The sequence below is a fragment of the Mustela nivalis genome (assembly GCF_964662115.1).
Source record: "Mustela nivalis genome assembly, chromosome: 8".
Classification (NCBI taxonomy): Eukaryota; Metazoa; Chordata; class Mammalia; order Carnivora; family Mustelidae; genus Mustela; species Mustela nivalis.
In genome coordinates, this window is record NC_139027.1 from 33856068 (window position 1) to 33865304 (window position 9237).

Genomic DNA, 9237 nt, shown 5'->3' on the forward strand with positions numbered 1-9237 from the left:
CGTGCACGTGAGGTACCCCACCTACGGGTCAAGTAGAACCTTGCTGCTTACCAAACCGCAGCTTCCACAGCCCGCGTGGCCCCCAGCTTGGCAGGTCTGTGGGAGAATTCCAAGTTCCAGGGTGGGCGTGAAGGGACCCCAGGCGAGGCAGAGATGCTGCCAGAGGTGTGGCTGTAACGCTCAGCATCGGTGACAGCAGGGAAAAGAGCCAACCTGGGAGCCCTGAGGCTTCACCAGCTGGAGTGCCCCTCCGACAACACCCACCAGGGCAAGATGGCCCTTGGGGTTCCACCCTCCTTGGATGGGCCATTTTGCAAGCACACATGGGCACGGGCAGACACACACACACACACACACACCCCATACCCCCCCCCCCACCCCCTTGCTTCTGGCTGGCTTTGCTTCTAACTGGTTTGGAAACTCCCTTTCTTGGAAACCCTCTCCGGAAGCCGCTGCTGCCTGCCCTCCAGCGCTGGGGCTGAAACGGGTCCCTGTTCGGAAGTAATAAAATGACGAGAGAAAGAATCCCACTCCTCAGCCAGGCCCCGCTGCAGAACGGAGATTAGGTTATCAGACCTGCTCCCAGGAGACTGACAGGCCCCGGCTTCCTTGGCAAAATCCATTTTCACGTGGCCCACTATTTGCTGCCCACGAATACCTCATCGCCAGAATCATTAGCAGGAATGTTTGCCAGGCTTTGACATTTTCATTTAGAAGATGAATTCATTCTGAGCTGAGCAAGACCCCCTCCTTCCTGGAAGAATGTGTTAAGACTCAGTCCTCGTGGGACCCTGGGAGCACCGAGAAGATCAGTCCTGTTCCCTTGGCGCACTGGGGCAGCCCTTCCTTGGGGGCAAGGGAGGAATCTGAAAAAGAAAAAACTAAGCTGGCCCAAGAAAGCCATTTTCCACTGTGGTCTCGGGTAAATGTAGGTACTCTCGTGCTGCCCCAAGCACCCCCCCCCCCCGCCCGCCTTGCCCCCCAGAGGAGCAGAGCAGGGGGAGTGCGGGGAGGTGCACCCCGCGTAGCTCGGGCTCTGCCCCTACCTGCTGGGGAAGGCCCAGCACTCCCACAGCTGGAGCGTGAGCCGCTGAGTCAGCGCCAGCCGGGGAAGGCCGTCCTCTCCGGAGGGCTGGCTGGAGCCGCCACCACAACCACAACGAACCGCGTTGGCCCTGGAAGCGAGGAGCAGCGCGACAGATTGTCTGGGAAACCAGGTGAGCCCGCAGATGGCTCTGGTAATGAAGCTGCCACCGAGGGCCGCCGCAGCTCAAGTGGTTTCTATGGGAAACCCACACATTAAAATAGAAGAAAGTCCTTTTAAATTAAATTACAGTTATTCATCACCTTTTTTAATTAAGCATTATCAAACTTAAACACAGGGATTTGTCGGGGAGGGGAGTCGGGAAGGCACCGACGCCGCGAGGCCCAGGCAGGAGCTGCGAACGGGGCACAGGCTGGTTCTCGGTAAGGGCTTCGACCTGAGGATCTTCACTCCTCCCTGCCGGGCTCTGTTCTGCGGCGCCCCTTGCGCAGGGCTGGGGACACACACAGGTAGACCCAGGAGGACAGACAGGTTGGCCTCCAAGGACACGACCACACCCATGCGTCATGGCGGAGCAGCCCGTGGCGGGAGTGACCCGGACATCATCCTCCCCGGGGTTTCCGCCCTCTGCTGACCCCCCCTCCCGGGCTGCAGTCTTCCTGCTCCCTCCGGCCTCCCCCGCTCCTTCCCGCCACCTTCCCTCGCAGGTGTGGCAGGACACGCCGCCCAACACAAGCCACTCTGGTACAGTGAGGCCTTGGAGCTATAGGCCCTGAAAAGCAGCAGATGCAGGGAGAGCTTCTGGAAGCCCCCGATCTGCCTCCAGCCCCCCTCCCTGCGAGAGGCTTCAGCCAGGGGAACCTGATCCTCGACACAAGAGAGGAGACCAGAAATGGACGCCACACCCTGACAAACTTTGTCACCAACTGTCATACCTTCCATCTGTTCTTCTAAAGGCCCCTTCGTCTTCCCTAAAAGTCATTTACTCTCCGCAAGAGCCTTTCGCTCCTCTCCCCTTTCCCTACGAGAGGTACTGAAGCCTGAACTCCAAGCTGCCTCGGGGAGGGGCTCACTGCCCCCTGGGCATCTCCCGTGTAGCCAGGAGGTAAACACTCTGCTCTAATCTCTTTTATTTCAGGAGTCTCAGCCTCGAAGTCCGAAGAATGGAAAAAATTACTTTTCCTCCCGTCTACATCCGCCTGCCTTCCTTTTTTTAAAGTGTGGTTAGGTGGGGCAGCTGGCTGATAGAGTAGGTTAAGCTCTCGATTTCCGCTCAGGTCATGATCTCGGGGTTGTGGGATCGAGCCCCACGTTGGGCTCCATGCTGGGCGAGGAGTCCGCTGAAGATTTTCTCCCTCTGCCCCTGCCCACCTACCCCCCTCACACACTAACGCGTGTGCTCGCTCGCTCTCGCTCTCTCTCTCTCTCTCTCTCTTGGAAAAAAAAAAAAAGATTGTTGTATCTGTATAACTTACAGTACGGAGAACAAACCTCAGTGTATCGGTAGCCATGCACACATATGTACAACCACCCAGATGAAGACCTGGAACATTCCCAACACTCAGGAGTCAGCCTTGTGACCCCCTCCTCTTCCTGTCAGGACTCCCTGACAAGAATAACCTCTACTCTGGCCCCTGTCACCATGGATTAGTTTTGCCTGGTTGTGACTTTCACACACACGGAACGATACGGTATGTTGTGTCTGGCTTCTTCCACAGAATGTCATGTCCCCCCTGCTCTTACGCCCCTGTGAGCCATCACAGGCTCCTGCCCTCCCCACCCACTCTGGAGACAGGGACCGTTCCCCCAGTCTGTCTGCTGGAGCACATACACTCCCTAGCGTCGGAGCAGACACTATGCTTTCCGCGGCTCCCGAAGCCGGCTCACTCCCCAATGTCTATCTCCAGACCCAACTGCGTACCAGAATTTTTGTCCAGGGGCCTCACCGACAACCCATTTCTCCCCAGCAAAACATGCCGTGCTGTGTACCCGCAGTCTCGTCCCTTCCGTCACCCTGAGTCATCACTGGAATCACACACACAGGCTGTTCGTGACCCGGCCTGAGCCTCCCTCTTCAGTCCTGAGTCTGGCCATTCCTCTCCCCATCTCTTCCCGCACATGTCCAGCCGCACATGCTCTTCCCTCAGGCCAAACTCCTTCTCCACCATGATCTCCTGGAAAGCATCTAGGTGCGCACTATGAATTCAAACAGTGCTCCCTTCCCTTGCCCGCCTGGGCCCTGGCTCTGCCTCTAGATGGTTCTGTCCCACTTTGGTGAGCTCATCATTCTGTGAGCCCTGGAGGCCAGAGACAATGTCCCCTCTCTCTGGTCTCTACTGCCCAACACAGCATCTGGCACAGAGCAATTAGAGAACAGTCTGCTGAGGGTCACTGTGGGTAAAGATGGGACAAGTCCCCAGTCTGACAGGGAAGCAGAGTGCCTATCCTCAACCCCAGATCTGCTCACTGAAAAGCCATGTGGGAAAGGACAAGACACCCGATGGGCCATAAGGTTAAGAACATAAAACTCAGGGACACCTGGGTAGCTCAGTCAGTTAAGCACCTGCCTTCGGCTCAGGTCATGATCCCAAGGTCCTGGGATCTAGTCCCAAGTCGGGCTCCCTACTCAGTGGGGAGTCTGCTTCTCCCTCTGCCTGCCCCTCCCCCTGCTTGTGCTCTCTCTCTCTCTCTCTCTCTAAAAATAAATCTTGAAAACAAAACAAACAAAAACCACATGCACATAAAATTCGTGAGGAGCCAGACACAGCCTAGGGAGCGAGGGACTCAAGAAAGAAAGGAAGCCACAAGACTCCCAGGGCCAGCTCAGCAGTGGTGCTGGGGTTGGCTGGCAGCACCAAGAAACCCCTGGCTACGAAGCCTAAGACACGACTGTCCTCACAAGCAGAGTCGGGCTGTCGCTTCAGTCTTTAATGGCACACCCTCCCCTCCTAAGCCACAAGCCCTCCTGGGCAGGCTACCTCACCATTCCTTAACCTTGGCTCCCACGGTCCAGGAACACGTTACAGCCCCCCGCAGGGAAGACTTAGCCCAGGCCTCGGCTGCTGCCACGGCCTGCCTCCCCCCGCCCAGTCCTTCCTGATGCTCGCTCGGCAGGTCCTGACTGAAGGAGGGATGGGCAGACACAAAGTTACAAACCGATTTTCCAAATGACCGTTTCTTCAAGAGGACATAATTCCAGAGGAGAAAAGCGAGCAGACACCATGTATAAACAAAGGCTCTTCTGTGTGACTCTACTTTAATTAGAATGACAACTAATTGAAAGCAATTTAATGTTGGTTCATGAAAGGTTAATGGAATTCATGTTTTGGAGATGCCGAATGCAACACAGACTTCGCAGGAAACACAAATCTAACCTTTATTCTCTTTAATTATTCGGTCAGAATAATTTCCTGGGAGCAGGTTTAGTCTCTGGATGGCTTTAATTAAGCACCAGTGAACTTTGAAGTTGACATCAACTCATCCAGCTGCAACTCAATTTTCAAATTAATCTGCGGTCTAACACAGAGGTTTTGTGGCCTAAGCAGGGGAGAGCTGGGGGCAAGTAGGAGACGGGCTTGGAGCCTGACAGGTATTAACCGATTCTGGAACTTCCTCCACCTTTCCCCCACCCTCTCCGGCAATTCCATAACCTGAGGAAAGCACCTTGGGCTGAGCTGAGCAACCAAGCCGAGACCCCCCCCTTCCTTGGCTTTTCCCCCCAGTGCTGGGGACAGCAGACCCCTGTCCAAGGTGCGCCCTGCCCCCCACCTCTGCCTCCTGCCCTCTGCCCACATCTCCCCACTCCAGAGATATGCTGAGACCGTTAGGAGCCCTGGCATGGCCCACCTGCGGGGAGGTGCCCTCAGGCTACGCTCCTATCGCCTACGTGGCTGCCCACACTTCAGCCTGGCCCCAGCCTCACCCTCCCCAGTCTGCCTTCCAAAACCCAGCTCCCGGATTCTTTCAGTTGTACCTGATAGCCAGGCCCTGGCCCTTTTCCGCTGCTGACTGGGAGGCGACCCCAGCACTTGCCACAGCCTGGGCATCAGCGGACTTCCACCAGACCGTGATATTTACACTTGGCTGATCTGGCTCATGCTTGTAGGGCAGCATAAAGAAAGGGCCAGGGCCTTGAGGTACACTCAAGTGACTATGACAGAGCTCAAGGTCATGGACAAGGTCATGGGCAAGGAAAGGCATGATGTCCCAGGAGGGCTTTGTCAGAACTTGAGGGGGGGGGGGGAAATTCTCTAAAGAATGCCATTCCCAGACACTCTGCTTGCCCTGTTTCCATTAGTATTTGCAGCAACTCCCTTGGAAATTGGTTCTAACCCATTCCAGACCCTGAGCAAAAGCAGCATCTGCCCAGCCAACACGTCCTGAGGCAGCACGGCACCCCTGCATCCCGGAACCACACAAAGGTCGGTTCCCAATTCAAGCTCATGCAAGTGACAGCTGACAGTTGCCAATGCCAGAAAAAGCAAATGACCCATCCCACTCCTGTCCGCACCTTGGGAGGTGGCTGAGCCACCCCAGCTGCTCTCGTGTAAGAAGAGCAAGGCTCAGCTGATGCCTTCACAACAGCAGGGGCAACCTATAGCCAAGGTGCCAGAAGCTTCCCAGAACAGAAGCCACAGCCGGGGCAGTCTGTCCCACAGCACCAGACCCCCTCTGACCACACAGAGCACGCAGATTGGAACAGGTGAGGGATAATGGCAGGATTCCTCCATAACAAGAGTTTCTTGGTCATATGGTTTATCAACTCTAAGCCACTGAAACAGAGACCCTGAAAAGGGCCTAAAAAATTTTAAGATGTTCCCTTAAATTTAATCACAGTGCTTGGTACAAAGACATCTGACTCATCTTTGGGTCCCTGGCACCTAAGAGCATGTGCGTTTGCACCCTAATGAAACAGCTGGTAGAAGGAGGATGAGTAGAAGTCCTCGATAACCCTGGGTCAGAGGAGCCTTGGACAACCAAAGACGGCCAATGACCTTGACAAGAAGAGCATTGAGGACACAATCCCACTTTCCAACCATACCCAACTTGGGCAATTTGGGGGGCTAGATTAAAGTCTGATGCAACCCAGGGGTGCCTGGGTGTCTCGGTCTTTAAGTGTCCACCTTTGGCTCAGGTCATGATCCCCAGGTCCTGGGACTGAGTCCCGCATCGCGCTCCCTGCTCAGTGGAAAGCCTGCTTCTCCCTGCTGCTCCCCTGCAAAATAAATAAATAATAAATCTTAAAAAAAAAAAAAAAAAAAAAAAAAAAGGTGATGCAACCCAGAATATGGGCAAAATGTCAAATAAATGTATTAATTGCTGAGAGCAGGTAGTATCCCAATTTCTAAATAATGAATCGTTGCCCCTGGTGTAACCTCTACTAATGAAGGTCAACAGGTCAGAAAATAAGAGGTTTGCATAATCTGCAACTGTAAGAAAAGTCTGGAAGACTTGGGGAATGGAAACCTCAACACCAAACAAGCCCAGGGAGCCTCCCTAGAGCTCCACACACAAAGGGAAGGAAAAGTATACAAATCCAAGTCAGCCGGTGTTTAAAGCCACCACTTCCTTCACCAGGCCCCTGATGGCCTCACATCAGAGCCACACCAGACAAGAGGCTACGCAGCAGAAGGAAAGCTAGTCAGACCCTGAAAGGGAATCTGGGTGACAGAACAGAGGAGGGGGCACTTCTTTGAAAGGAGAAGTACAAAGGAGCTATCTGCAACCTTTCTCGCTCCTGTGCACCTGAAAAGAATTCTGACAATCTACGTGCGCCCCTTTGTATATATAAGCTTACAAGGAAAAATTTTAGATGTTATGTTTAAATAGCTGCAAAGAGTACAGTTTTGGGTGTCTGACAGGTATTGGTGTAAACTACTACATCACTATTATAAACATATTCAGTGGCACATAAATAACACTGCAATTAGACACCTCCCTCCATCTCATTAAAAACACAAATGTCTATGTAACAGAAATTTCTCCTTGAATTTTTACTGATTCTCACTTCACTTTTCCACCTAAACTTTTACCCACCCCCAAATTTTATCTTTTTCTCTAAGATTTTATTTGTCAGAGAGAGAGAGAGAGAGAGAGAGTGAGCGAGCGCGCACAAGCAGGAAGAGCTGCAGACAGAGCAGGCAGACGGAAAAGCAGCTCCCTGTTGAGCAAGGAACCTGATGTGGGACTCGATCCCAGAACCCTGGGAACATGACCTGAGCTGAAGGTAGATGGTTAACTGACTGAGCCACCCAGGTGCCTCTAGAAAAACAACTGAAGCCAGAGAAATGTTACCACTTACCAGAATGGCAAAGATAAAAAGTCTGATAGAGCATTCTGCTGGCAAAAGGGAGGAGGAACCGGCACCCTCACCACAGCTAAGTAGGAATGCACACCAGCACCGTCTCTATCAGTGAGGACCAGCTATCAACACTAGAAACACACATTCCCTTCGCGTTGTAAGTCTCACTTCTAGAAATTACCCTACAAACACATTCAAGAACATTTAAGATGACATGGGAAGATCATATATTAAAGCAGGGCTTATAAAAGCAAAAACTTTACGACTAAATACCCATCAAAAGGAGACTAGTTAAATAAATTCTGATGTATTCATAAGGTGGGATAATTCAGAAAAATGAGGCAGAGACTCATTTGACGGGGCGCGTCGACATGACACAGAAGCCAAATCTGGGGTGTACTGAAGCGCAGGAATGAATGTTGACAGAGACGGTGATCATTCCAATGTCAGGAAATCACACTAGACTCTGGAAGAGGAGAGGAGAGCTCATCTTCACAGGGAAATGTCAACAACGCAGAAAGAAAGAACAGAGAATCACATTTTTACAACTACCTTAGTATTAAATGCTTCAGGCAAGAATCACCAATGACTACGACACTGCGTGTAAACTAACGATGGGATGTTCCCAGTCTCAAATACCACCCCACAGATCACTTATTTATTCCAAAGGGGAAAGGGTATCTTATAAGGGAGAAATCCGGCAGACAACAGCTGAATAAAGCTACCCTACCTTCAAATTGTTAATAACAGGACAATCTGGTATCAAGCTGAGAATACCCCATCATATATGAATTTCTGACAAATATGTTTAACCTCAATCCAATCATAAGGAGACAGTAAGACGAATCCAAGTTGAAGGATGTTCTGCAAAACACTGCCCTGAACTCTTCAAACTCTTCAATGAACAACAGTGGGGACTATTCTGGATTTAAAAAAGCTAACAGGACACGGGAATTAAATACAACATTTGATCCTCGAGTGGCTTCTGGACCGAAAACAAAAACAAAAGTCAGTTAGCATGGGGCACCTGGGTGGCTCAGTCGTTAAGCATCTGCCTTCAGCTCAGGTCGTGATCCCAGGGTCCCGAGATTAAGCCCTGCATCGAGCTCCTTGCTCCGAGGGAAGCCTGCTTCTCCCTCTCCCACTCCCCCTGCTTGTGTTCCCTCTCTTACTGTCTCCCTCTCTGTCAAATAAATAAATAAAATCACTGCTGGCAGGAATATAAAATGGTAAAGCTGATTTGGGAAGTCTGGCCAATTCCTCCAGAAATTAAACAGTCACTACATGACCCAGCAATTCCACTCGCGGGTATATCCTACGTACATACGTGAGAGAAATGAAAACACAGGCCCATTCAAAAACCCGTACACCAATGTCCATTGAAGCATTAATAGCATATTCATAGTAGTCAAAAAGTGGAAATAACCCACATGTCCATCAACCGATGAAAGGATAAACAAAATGTGGCCTATCGATACAATGAAGTCGCATCAGCCATAAAAAGGAATGAAGCACTGACACATGACAAGTGCTACAACATGGCTGAACCTCAAACTCATTACAGGGAGAAGCCAGTCTCAGACGATCACGTGTCAAATGATTATATTCACAGGAAATGCCCAGAGAAGCCAAATACAGAGAAAGAGAAAATAGATCGGTGGTTGCTAAGGCTGGGAGTGGGGTGGGGGAGGGGAAATGACGTAACAGGACAGAACCTTCTCTTAGGGTAAGGAGATGTTTTAAAAGTGATTGTGGTGATGGTTGCACGACTCTGTATACAGTAAAAACCACTGAACTATACACTTTAAATAGGTGAATTGTAGGGGCACCTGGGGGGGGGCCACGTCAGTTGAACGTCTAACTTTCAAGTTCAGCTTGGGTCAACTCTCAG

At 51.4% G+C, this 9237-nt stretch overlaps 1 long non-coding RNA gene across 1 annotated transcript; it reads left to right on the top strand.

Moving 5' to 3' along the window:
* Nucleotides 1-798: 798 nt before the first annotated feature.
* On the top strand, nt 799-2442 carry LOC309870836. Its single transcript, XR_014314838.1, has 3 exons — nt 799-922; nt 1059-1217; nt 1383-2442. It is a non-coding gene; the product is annotated as an uncharacterized lncRNA (long non-coding RNA).
* Nucleotides 2443-9237: the final 6795 nt, after the last annotated feature.